This window comes from Alligator sinensis, unplaced genomic scaffold, assembly GCF_000455745.1.
Source record: "Alligator sinensis unplaced genomic scaffold, ASM45574v1 scaffold876_1, whole genome shotgun sequence".
NCBI lineage: Eukaryota > Metazoa > Chordata > Crocodylia > Alligatoridae > Alligator > Alligator sinensis.
This window is the reverse complement of record NW_005841938.1, coordinates 3,251,411-3,265,013: the sequence shown is the minus strand read 5'-3', so window position 1 is coordinate 3,265,013 and position 13,603 is coordinate 3,251,411.

Genomic DNA, 13,603 nt, shown 5'->3' with positions numbered 1-13,603 from the left:
GCTTCTGCCCCAAAGCTTGCAATGAAAGGTTTTTTTATTTTTTTTTTTTTTGCAACAAACCTAATAAAAAGAAATCATCTCTAGCACCAGCTCTGATTGCTTCTGAACTGCTCCATGCAGGGAAGGCTTGGGGGGCAGCAAGGTCCCTCATTTGAGCAGAGATGACACAGCAGAAGGCCCCCCCGTGAAGCACCTGATGGGGAGAGGAAATGGATCTGGGGGGCAGAAAGCAGCAGCAAAGAGAGACTCGCCAAAATCCCGCCCACCCGCATCGCCACCCCAGGCGCGCCGAGCCGCCAACCTAAAAACCGCGCTGCCCTGCGCAGCCCCGCCCCCGCGCTGCGTCACGCGGGAACCCCGCCCGCGGGCGGCGGCGTCACGTGGGGCGCGGGGTGACCTACTTCTGGCTCGTGGCCTCGCGCAGGGGGCTTGCTGCGCCCGGCCGCACCCTCCCGGGGGATGCACCCTGCAGACCAGCCCCGACGCTCCCTTGCTCGCGTGCAGCTGAACCGAATTAATTCATGCCCCCCCAAGCTGCCAGTTTGCAGCCTGGCCCCTTGCCCAGGGCTGCTGCAAGGGTCACTTGCAGCCCCACTTTGCACTCTTGGGCTCCTGTCCGCCCCCCATTCCTGCCCGTGTAGTTGGGGGTTTTGCAAAGTTTCCTTTCTTGGGGGGTTTTGCAAAGGGCTTGCTTTTCTTCCCGCTCCCACGCCCAGGGGTGCAGGCTGGAGGGCTGGTGTGCCTCAACCCATCCAAAGACTGGGCAGCAGGGTGGGCGAGAAGGAGCTGGGGAATTGGCAAGCTTTCGTGGCCGGTCGTCACGTGTTGGGGGCCCTTTGCCACAGCCGGCGACGCCAGGCGCTCTCGGGGAACGATCACGGCACGAGGCCTATGGCATCGGATGCGGCAGATGCTCCGGTGTCGGCTCCCGGAGCATCCTGCCCGTGCAGCGTCCAAGCACTAGCGAAGGGCACTTCATCTCTGCATCTGGCCTCGGGCTCTCCCAGCTGGAGGGAAAAGCTTGACTAGATGTAGACAGATCTGGTATTCCTCATGTCATAGATCAAACCCACCGTTTTGTTTCTAGAGCCCTCCAGATTCTTGCTTTTGTTTTTCTTTTTGCAACGTTACCAGTTCTTTTTTCACTAAGCGGTTTCTTTTTAAATGTGCAAAACAAGTTTCCAATTGCTTTTTTGACATCAAAACTTATCGTGGTCTTCCTAGGGTAGCATTCTGCTCCGTTATTGCCTCGCTGTTGCTCTGGGAACTCTTGCTGCAGGACGAGGCCTGTGGAAATACAAGGGGAGTTTCCCCGCCACCCTCCTGCTATAGGGCCCGACGCGTGTAAGCGCTGTGTACGCTACATGGCGTTCAGGGGAATCCGTTTATGATAAAGTCTCTCCACAAATGCAGTTTTACAACAGGACTTGAGAGCTGGAGGGAGGTCAGCAGACGAGCTGTACCTGTTGAAAGGGGGAGCGGTCGGGGAGACGAGCCGTGTGGCACGTAACTTAGCACACAGGAGGATCCAGATCAGAACGGGTTGATCGTGAATAAGTTAGGGGTAACTTATTGTGGTTTAGGTTCCCCTTGCCACGGGCTAGGAGCAAACCCACGAAACCGTTCCTGCGACGCAGCGGATGCGCAGGAAGTCCTTCATGACTTCATGCCGTTTGCTCACCTGTCCTCAGCACAGTTGAAGACGCTGCGCTCCTATCTATAGCACGAGACAACTCGCTGTATTGTAACCTGGTTTCCCCCCCGCTTCTGCATAGTCATTTTACACTATGGCTGGTGCATGAGTGCCCAGCCCTTTTATCTGCCCTTCTTGCTCTGCCTTGGAGTCATACAGGAAAAGAGCTATCGCATTTGCACATTTGGGAAAAAAAAACTTTCGGCTTTAGATGAAGCTGTCCAAAGATCGGATATGGGCAGCTCAGCAGATGCTCCCTTCAGACCCTCCTCCCTGTTTGTGAAATCTAGGTGCAAAAGGAGGGAAAAGGAACCACCTTGAAAGCAAAGAAGGGGTCACTTAGGAACCCAGGACAACTAGCTATTATATGAATACTTAGCAGAAGATGAAGAGGTGATGAACAGCGCAACTCTGGTTTGCAGACAGCCTCGTGCCTCTATTTCAGCCCTTCAAAACCTGCCTCTAGAACAAGAGGGAGCAAAATGGGCATGCAACAGGCTGGAAGAAGAGGAAAACTAGCTTGAAGTGGCTTAAAGAGTATTGTTTGTTACTTCTGATGAGATGCTGCCAGGTTGGTACGGGGCAAGTTTGGGAGGAAAGGATGCGAGCCCCTTCCAGCCAGGCACAGTTCAGAGTAACATATAGAGCAATGCATTGGAGGCGAGCACATCTGACTACTGTGCAGCAATCTGGAGGTGCAGTCAAAAGCATTAGGCATCTTGGCCCTACTAAAATTAAAGACAAGAATTATGTCCTGGAAGTAGCCCTGACTTGGCTTTCTGAGCAAAAGCCATTACTGACAGCCTTGAATTGCTTCTAAATTGATGTGTGTTGGCCACTTGGCATACAACTGAGCAAGCGGACAAGATCTTGCACCAAAAGAAAAATGTTCCACAAATGAACCGTGACCTCCCACCTTCGGATTAATTGAATGAGGAAGAGACAAGTTTGAAATTGCTCCTAGGTGATGGCAGAGAAACTTCTCTGAAGTAATCTGATGTGGGTCCAAACGGCATTTCAGTTCTCAGAAAAATAGGTATTACTAGTCATCACTTCCACACGGTGGGTTGAAAGATTAACAAGTTTTCTCTGCCAAGTTTACAGTCAGCCCTTGACACGAGAGCAGAGGGAGTACATTTACTTGCATGGGTGATTGACCTGGTTTGAACCGAGCAAGAGTTATTCTGCAGAACGACCGAGTGTTTTTAGAAGAAATACTGTGCTTTGGGGAGCTGGTCTGTGACTGACGCTGCACCGAACCCTGTAAACCATTAGCCAGCCTGCTGGAGCCTGCAGGTGTGCAGCGGACACGGCTTCAAGGTCCTTGCTGTTGCATGAAGCTGGGAGAGCCTTATTGGTAGGCTACCTGGAGCACAGCCAACTGAGCGGCAAGACCAGCTGGCATTGAAACGAGGTGATGTGAGCGAGGACCCTTGAAAGGAAGCAAAGAAAGGCTGGTTCGATTTGGGACCCGATGGAGTAGAAGGGCAGAGCTCCCACTGGCTTCAGAGGCAGCCTGGTTTCGTTTCTCCCGCACCGCTTCTGCCTCATTGCAAAAAGTGACTGTTGCAGGCGGGACCATTTGAGGATTTGACATGTTTGGGCTGTTTTCTTTTAAAGCTGACATTTGTTTTATTGGAGATTTTTAAACAGATGAAAGAACAGCACTAAAAAGAAGAAAATTAAAACTTTTCCCCCATCCCTGAGCAGGGTCATAATAAAACAAAGGAGCGAGAGGGTTCAGATCTGACCCCGACACGTAGCTTTACGTAAAATTCCCCACTGAAGTTGATAATCCTGATTCCCCTGACAGGATGAGGTTCATCTCAGCAAGCGTTCCTGGTATGGGAGGATGATGAAGTTGTCAAGGCAGAAACGAACTACAAGGGAGTTTTATCTATGCTTGTAATTTGTTGCATCTTGTACTCCCTTATTCAATGCCATGACATCCAACTAGAATTGAAGTTTTCCAGTGAACAGATCCCAGTTCTCCTGGGTCAGGGTGTTGCAATTAAATAAGAGCACTGTAGGAAAGCCTGGCTTTTCTTTTTGGAAAAACCAGCAAGAATCCCAGAGACAGAGGCGGGCTATAAAACGTAAGGCCGCATTACCTTTTTGTCTTGGCTTTTTAAGGGACCCTCATTACAAGAAGTGCATGGCATTTTAAAGGCAGCTGTAATATTAACCATCTCTCTTCATCTACATGCAGCTTTATCACGGGAAAGCATTCGCTCGCTCTTCTGCTTACGGTTGCCAAGGACAGCACTCATTTTATAAATGAATAGCCAAGTATTACACCGGTGAGAATCCACAGCATCACCACCGATCGTGTGCCTGTGCGGATAACACTGAAACCAAAAATGAGCCCGTCATGTTTAATACACCATAGATCTTGAAATAATTTTCCTTAAGTTGTTAGATGACTCTAAGGGCGACAGTTTGTAGTGAAGAGATGAAAACTTTAAAGAAGCCTTAAGATGCTTTACCAGTTGAAACAACACTCAGCTTGTGTTCTCTGGTTTATTGAACAGAATTGGGTTTTTTTAATGAAAAATGAAACGCAGGAACTAGCGACAATATTTGGTAGGCACTTAAGCTTGTGAACTGCAACCACCACCCCATGCATTTAAAGTTCTGGTAACTGCTCAGGTGTGTTACATTTTCTTCCAGCCTTGCTAACTGCGCCGTAAGCCTTTCGAATATGCTCCTGTGCATATACATTTGTGCAATCAAGGATTTAGGCTGCAATCTTTTCTGGATGCACCAGGTATAATACAAGTATATTTTGACTCCATTTGTTTCCAATCCTTTCTGAAATGTTTTCTTCTATCCTAAAAGTAATGAATTGCCTTGCAGAGTGATTTATTACCCCTTTTCCACAACTCTATACAGTCAAGGTATAAATTGCACTTATATGTTTCTAGGCCTATCGAACAGCGCGTGCAAGATATCTTTAAGATCTGTGTCCTGTATTTTTTTTAATGCCTCTGACCCAGAGAGTACATTATTTTGATTGGCATGGGAAAGCAGGCTGTGATCTTATTTTGACTATTTGTTATTGCTTTTTCAAACCTTATCAAAGGAAGAAATAAGAGGGTTTTTCAATGGCTGCTTGCCAACATCACTAATCAAAATTTTAATGAGATTTTTTTTCCTTTTGAGGCCTAATTTAGGCCCAATTAATAGTGTACAAAGCAAATGTGCTATGCCATAAAAGGGCCTAGACATACTGGCTCTGTCTTATTACATGGCATTTGTGTTTGAATCCCTTTACAAGAGAAATGTCAAACAAAACAAGTTTAATGTGCTATCTTTAATATAGGCAGACTTTTGACTGTTATGCTTTAATGAACAAGAGTGCCTTTAGAAAGTGGGGACCTATATTTTTATAATTAGCTTTGGCTGTGTATAGGGTAAACACTCCAAGAGTTTTAGCTGCCTGACTTCCCTAATGACTCCACGGAGATATTTTAATGCCCAAACCAAATGCGCCACTGCCTGGGAAGAGGTGTTTCTACCATTCCCATCTCTCTGGGTATAGAAATCTGGCAAGACTGCATGGCTCAACAGGACTGCTAGGCTGTAGATCCATGCTTAACACAGGTACCCAACACCCATTTTCTCTAAAATATTGCACCGGTCGCCGATTAAGGCAATTTCAGAGCAACTCCTTCAAAATGAAGCACTGTCAAGCAGACCCCCCCCGCCCCCAACGAAGATAACGAAGAACATTTTCTCTCTTTCCACAAAGGGCAGGGTATGTGGTAATGGTTTAAACTGCAGCAAAACAAATTTAGATCAAGTGTCACGAAAACCTAGCGGTGAGGCTGGATTCAAGGGCAGTGGAACAAGTTCCTGAGCGAAGGGAAGGGAAGCGATGCAATATCCTTCGTTGGGGGTTCACAAGATGCCTGTGCAGATTTCTCCATCTAGGATGGTTTAGGACTAAAGCATCCATGCGGGGGGTTGACCTAGATGACTGTTAGTGTCTCTTTAATTCTCGATTTCACAAACTGACTTTCACTTTTGTTGCCAACAAAGTGACAAACCAAGCAGACAATAATGGGGATACAGGGTATGATTACGTAGGATCAAAGGCATATAGTGACTCTAGACCCCAATTTTTGATTTCACTATGATCGCCATACACAGCTTTTGTCATTTAAAGGAGCCTTAAAGCAGCTCCTTTACGTTCGCGGTGTACTGTGCAGCAGTTTCAGAGTAGGAGAGACGCAGGAGCAATCGAGTCTGGGCACATTCTGCTGACCTAGCACATCGAGTATTTTAAGTTCATCATTTCTCCGCTTAGGATCCTACTAAAAGCTGTAAATTAAGTAAAAAGTATAAAATACTTAAAAAAAAAAAAAAATAGGACATTAAGTAATCCAAATGCTGTTCAGAGTTAAAAGTCCATTGCAGCTAAAACACAAACCTGAAATCTTGGAAGTGTTGAAATCACAAACTGAAGCTAAGTAAGCCAAACTATCCTGTTGGCAGCCAGAGCCCATTAAATCGGAGGGAAAAAAGAAAACGTTCTTAAGTGCCAGCTCCAAATTTCAGGCCTTTCAAACAAATCTAATTTCTTACTTAGAAATTCTCTTTCTTTGCTCTCAAGTTAATATTTTTTCTGACTCATCTTAGCCATTGGGAGAGTCATCAAGTTTATGGGAATGAATTAAAAGGAGCGATAAGGAAAAGTAACTTCATTTACAGACAGCAGAAAATGCACATAATTGAGTCCTTTCTGAAGGAAAGCAGAAAGGATCTGAGAATGAAAAATGCTAGTCAGGCTGAAGCGAAGACTTGACCATGTATAGCTAATGGAAAAAAAGACGGAAGAATTTTAAGCTAAGTGTTACTACAGATCGTGTGCGTCTGGCCAGCTGCGGATGAAGTTCATGCTAAATAGTAGCAGATGGATTAGAAGAGTAGCCTATCAAGTGACCATTGGCTTTGAAGTAACATCAGGCATATTGTAAGCATGCGTAAAAGCACGTTCCAAATGTGTACTCCGAGATGTGTAAATAAATAGACTCTCTGCGATCGTGAAGAAAGAGCCAAGCCACAGGGCAGAGTGGAGCCAGGATCTTTCTGCATCTGTTACAACATTATAACACCCTGAATGGTGCCTTGGTTGATTTACAGTGGAAATATTTGTTTTTCAATTGGAATTTCGGTAACTCAGAACAGATGTTCACATTCATGGCTGAACACTGCCTACTCGTTGCATGCATCTTGAACCAGGTTTTACATCTGTCATCTGCTCTATCACGGACTGGAATGGACTGTAGTTGGAAAGCCATTATCCTGGGAAACAAGCGTAGCACAAAACGGGAATTGATCTTTGTTCTATTCTGCCTTACGAACACCTCACCACTTACAAGAATAGAATTAAAAAAAAAAAGAAGTTATTTTTATGCACTCCGAAGCAATTTGATTTTCATCAGTCCCAGGAGAGCGGTATGCAAAAGAGAGTGCTGATCTCACATATTGGTTTCTGAGTCTTTCAAAGCTTTGCATTATTGTTCCATCCAGACTAGAACCAACCCGGACTCTGATCTTTTCCTTCCTATTGATCTAGGAAATAATTTTAACAGAAGGTGACAATATGCAATAATTAATTCGTTTCTCCAAAAGAAAGAACTAGTTATTTTTTGGGTGATTAAGATTGCAGTTTGGGGGAAAAATAAAAGCGAGATTTAGGTCTCTGAAGACCTCCACCCACAATAGACGCCTGCGCAACTACTGGTAGCAAGTCAGTCCGTCAGCTTAGCCAGAAAGGACGTTCTGAAGCAGGAAGCGAATGTCCCGTTCCTTGGCGATCTGATCCACTCGGACAGAAGACAATGGACGTCTCTGGATCCGCTTTAATAAGGACCTCTATTTCGCTCTTGTGTAACGTTATTTGTATTCCTCAATACTCCCTTTCCACCTGCACAAAGCCCAAAAGCATTCACCGAAGCTAGATGAGCTACTCCAGATTTATAATGGAGCTTGGCTTGAAGTCTGTAACTTCACCTTCTTTTGTGGCTAGGATTAATTTTTATTCCTTTACTGAACACCATTTTGTGAAATTTACTGCCCATGAAAAATCCCAGTCAGGCAGCAGGCAACACATTTAACACATTTATTCCATTATCAGCTAGATTTCTTGCCAGAAGGCATCAATACGTTATATTAATGCCAGATAGCATCGCAATCACTCACCCATTTGTGGAGCACAGCTTTACATTGCAGTGCTTATCAGAGATGCTTTATAAAGAAGTCGCTTCTCCTCAGCTATGAAAAGGAGCTAATGTTCCTCATTCATCATCACTGTCAAAAAAAAATAAAAAAATTGCAACCTAAGTGTGAAACGTGCAGAATGGCTGGTGCAACTGTGGGTGCACCATATTTACACTTCTCAGGGCAGTGAAAAGAAATGCATGTTCTTGCTGTTCTGGAGCAGGACATACAACGATACACTGTGCATCACTGACATGCTGAAGAGATTGCAGTCTTGGATGTAGGACCTCCCCAGGGTAAGCCCAATAAAAATGCTGACTATTCTCCATCAGGAGGACTAATATTTGTAATAGTGACAGAGGTCACTCACCGTTCCTAGATGCCATGGACCTGGCTTCTCTCCTGGTAACTCCATGAAGTATAATCTTCTTTTCACGATACTTCTGTGATATCAGATGTGAAATTAGCCTGTACAACTTCATTCTTTTCAAACACTCCCATCGCCCTGTGTCCAAGCAGGAACTCCAGCCCATCAGTCGATGCGCCTCTGAGCTTCAGGAAAGAAAGTCCACTACGGTCCTGTTAAGCAAGGCTTCTTAACTGCAGCTCGCTTGCCTTTCACTCCTGACAATAAGCCTCATTATTCTAGTCTGGCATAGTCTAACTGATTTCTTAGCCTGTAAAATGCAGTTGGCTTTTGGAAAAGCCACTTCTGCAGACAGCTACATAGTGTGTCAGTATTTGAGATGGACTTGAACCATAAACCCGGGACCCAAACTCCACCAAGTTTGTACGACACCAGGTCCTAGCATCCATCTCCATTCTCAGCTCCTATTCTTGGGAAGGTACCAAGTGTATCTTCACAATCATTTTGCAGTGCAATACCTTTGCTTTAATGTCAGATCACGGGGAAAATAGCGTGGGATGAGCAGGAGAGATCTTGAGATCACGAGGGTATAGAGGAGCTAGATTAGGAGCAAGAGCTTCAGCCGTGTCAACCTGCCACAGCCCTGTCAGGGGTCCTAAAAGCTTGGGATGTTGCTCAGTCACCTGGTGGCAGGTCTGAAGAGAATTATAAAAGCTGTTATATGAGGATTTCCTTGGAAGCCCTGACATTGGGGGAGTGCTGGGTCGGGTTGTACCTGGTAGACGCTGGGTTGCACATCACACTATGGAAGTCCCAGCTGGTTCAATGACCCACAAGCAGCTGGGATCAAGGGGCTGGAGCTTCGGTAGGCCCTCAGGTCTCCTCACTATGCTTGTGGCCACACAGCAACTCAGGATCACGGTGGTGCAAAACCAACACATTGCCTCATCCCTGCTGGGTCAAGATCTTTGTTGCCACAATTAAAAAATGCAGCTCAGTATCTCACCCAGGTGTTCACCAGGGTGGTAGGTGGGGAGAGACTGGAAAGAGACTCTTGCTTCCTGTACTACGACATTCCTTTGAAATACTTCCTTTGAAATACTTATTTGAAGGATGGTTTTCCTTCCTAAAGTTTTGTATGTTCATGTCTTCAGCTTTCTTTAATCAAGAAACTACCTTGGGAGGAAAAACCTGTAGCACCTTATAGGCTCGGCAGTGCGACGCTGGCTAGCACTACGGAAGAAAGAGACTTGGGGGTCATCATTGACCACAAGATGAACATGAGCCTGCAGTGCGATGCTGCGGCTAGTAAAGCGACCAAAACACTGGCTTGCATCCATAGATGCTTCTCAAGCAAATCCCGGGACGTCATTCTCTCGTTGTACTCGGCCTTGGTGAGGCCGCAGCTGGAGTTCTGCGTCCAGTTTTGGGCTCCACAATTCAGGAAGGATGTGGAGAAGCTTGAGAGAGTTCAGAGAAGAGCCACGCGCATGATCAGAGGTCAGGAGACCAGACCCTACGATGACAGGCTGAGAGCCCTGGGGCTCTTTAGCCTGGAAAAGCGCAAGCTCAGGGGTGATCTGATGACCACCTATAAGTTTATCAGGGGTGACCACCAGTATCTGGGGGAATGATTGTTCACCAGAGCGCTCCAAGGGATGACGAGGTTGAACGGTTATAAACTACTGCAAGACCGTTTCAAGCTGGACATAAGGAAGAATTTCTTCACTATCCGAGCCCCCAAGGTCTGGAACAGACTGCCGCCGGAGGTGGTTCAAGCACCCACATTGAACGCCTTCAAGAGAAAATTGGATGTTTATCTTGCTGGGATCCTAGGACCCCAGCTGACTTCCTGCCCCTCGGGTGGGGGGCTGGACTCAATGATCTTCTGAGGTCCCTTCCAGCCCTAATGTGTATGAAAGTCTATGAAAGACAGCATATGTCTACTGCTAGACAGGTAGGAGACCTGTGCTCTATCGTGTTTCTGTCGCTGACTTAAGTAAACTCGAGCAAATCTCTCTGTGTCACTGTTTTCCTTCCTATCCCATGTCTGCTTTTCATATTTATGCTGGAAGATCTTGGAGACAGGAACAGGAAAAGGATGCATAGTTTCACCAAAGACATTAGGTTTACTTGCATGAGTTTGCATGGCAGAATTGGGCTACAGTTGTCTGGATTTCAAATGGTGCATCTTTCTCATCTCTTCCTACTGCATGTCGAACCCTGCACCTCAGGTTTGATTTGTTCACTGAAAACCAAACAGAGATTCACCAGCATCAGCTATAATTGGTTTGCCAATGATTTATGTGTAAGTGCTTTGTTCCCTCACCGTGCTGAAGGACTGTGAATCTCCCACACCTGACAACCAGGCTCTGTATTTTCTGGTAATGTGTTCTGTGGCTGCAATCTGTATTTCTAAACCTCTCATTAATGTGTTTCGTCTTTCAGATCTTCTTAAAGAAGAGACTCAGAGCCTTTGTCCGTTAATGGAATCCGTATTGATCTTGGTCATTACAGATCGATATAATCTGTCTGCTTTGGCAATGAATTTAAGGGATCTCGTAAACAAGCACTTATTAAACTGCTTCAATCCTAATTAGATTTTAAGAGTTTGATCCTGCCAGGTGTTGAACACCTGCAAAGTATCATATGGATTCGAAGTCTTCATGACTCTCCTAGCATTTAAGATTAAACCCTTGGAGTGCTGCAGCCTTATATTACTGCCAGTCTGCACATGGCACCATTGCTTGTTCTGGATGACAACCAAGTAGGACTAGTTTATTTACAGGCAATGCCCGCTTAACACTGCTTCGCTTAGCGCCGTTTCACTATAACGCTCATTTTAAATTGATACCCGATTTCACTTAGCGCTCAGCGAGCTTCGTTATAATGCTCACCGTCGTCGTCTTGGGTCATTAAAAACACTTGCAGTCACCATCTTGGGTCGTCAGATACTTTTGGTCTCACTTACTGCTCGTTTCGCTTAACGCTTGGTTCTTCAGGGGCCAATTAAGAGCGCTAGGTGGGGCTTGCCTGTATGTATTTTACTGGAGCTCTGATGCAGCCAATCACTTGGAAATTACTCAAAGACCATGTATGCCAAGATTTACAATTAGGAATCTTTAAAGTTGCCAGAGAGCGATCCCTTCTGAAACAAAGTCTGTTACACGGGTGGGTCTCAACTTTTTAGACTCAAGGTCCCCCTCGAAAAATATAGCGTTTAATTTTTGCTTCGACTATGAAAAGGTAAGGGTGCTGTACACATGACGGGTTGCATGCTATGCCCCCTAAACTGAAATGTTGGGTTTTTAATTGAAGACCACTGCTTCAATTGAGGGGTTTTATTTTTCCATCACTGTTATGGTGAGGGACCTGATCCTTTCCCTCCTCCCCACCCCCTGCCCCTCTTTCAGCAGAGCCTGCCCATGGCCGGTGGGGCAAACTGCTGGTGGGCTGAGGGGCCCTTGAGCTGCAGGGGACCCCAGTCCTTCCCTCCGTGGCAGCAGTGCTCCCGGGGCTGCCCAGGTAGACTGCTAGCGGGCCGGGTGTTGCCCCAGCTCGGAGGCAGCACCTGGCCCGATCCAACTCTTCCTTAACCCCAAGCTGGGGCAGCACCTGGCTTGCTAGCAGCTGACCCAGGCAGCTCTGTGGGGCATTGCTGCCGCAGAGGGAAGGACTGGGGCCCTACGCAGCTCAGGGGCTGCTCAGCCTGCCAGCAGCTCCCCCGCAGTCACGGGAGAGGTAGGCAGACTCTGCTGGGGAAAAAAAAGGATCAGACCTGTCGCTGGTTCTGCCTTCAGCAGGTGCTTGCAAAAGGCAGAAGTGGTGAGGGACCCAATCCCTTTTTCTGTGGTGCCTGCCCACCTCTCTCAGAGCCGGGGGGCAAGCTGATTAATAGCTGCAATGCAGTGTTGCAAACTAAATGACATCTGAATGTAGTTAAGTTTGCAATGATGCAAACTCTCTTAAAACCCCCCAAGCCCATGCACGTGTACAGTGTGACGCCATTAAGCCATACAAAGTGACATTTTCGTCATATACATAGGTAATGTGTAGCGCGGGGGAAGGAGAGGGGTATGTGTCCCCCCTGAGATTGGCCCTAGCTTGCCAGGGAGTGGGGGCACCGAAAGAAGCGCCGGCAGCACTTCCGGTTTTGCCGCTGGCACTTCCGGGGTCGGCGACTGGCTGATGGGAGACCCCTCCCCCTCTGCTTACCGATTGGCTGCTGGTGTCCCCCGCAGACTCAGGAAGCACCAGTCGCCCATGGCCACGTGTACAAGTGCCCTAAGAGAGCAATTCTTCTGTGGCTGAGACCCCAGAAAGAGCATGCCAAGGCAGAATGTTTCCTATTTGAAATCTCTGGGTTTGTCTCATGGAGTGTACGTTGCCGTTTGCAATATTGCAAAGCACCCCATGACACCCTTAAAAGGATCTTGTGGCACCCTGGTGGAGTGAATCACTGGTCTAGACAATAAACTGACTGCCCTTCAGCATACTGCACTGCTTAAAGTTGCACTGCTTAAACCAGAAGCAATGCAGCCAGTCCTGTGGGGTGCCTTAGGTCGGCTAATTAGCATCACCCTGGTTGAGAACCACTGGCCCAGACCTTTGCAGCTTGTTACATGCAACCTGCTACTACCACAGGACCCAATTTTGATCCCAATGAGGTTACTACAGTGACAGTTACTAGGAATTACTCCTGCAATTACTTAAGGGTAACAACAACAAAAATCAGCAGAACTACTATAAGACTGGTAGAAAAATCAGAACACCACCTGATACAGTAAATGCACTAACACAAGCTTATTAGCAATGCTATATTTAGATTTACTTTCATCTTCAATTGCTTTTAAGTTTAAACAGATAAGCAAGTGATGCACAAGTCCAAAATTCTTCAAAAAAAAAATAAAATCACATTGCATAAAAAATAGAGGTGCAATAATACTTCACTCTCTATTCGGCCCGCAGACAATACCCTGAGCTACCCCGTCCTGGATCTACTTGGTACAGATCTTTACCATTACAGATGCTTTGTTACAAATACTTCTGTAAAGCATTCATCGGGGTCTAATCCTACACTTTTTTTTTTTTGCACCTTATTTAGTACTATTATTGATTTCAATTGGCTTTGGATCAAGACTCAAGACGTATGAGGTTTGTAGGGTCTGATGAAGACGTTTGTAGAGCTCTAGCAATCTTGAAAGTTTAGAAACATTTCAGCAGTCTAGAACAAGGGGAGTGAGGGGAAAAGGAAAACAAGAATTACTGCACACATTGCAGCAACCAGAGGCAACTCTTGCTATAAGCTGCCAATGTTC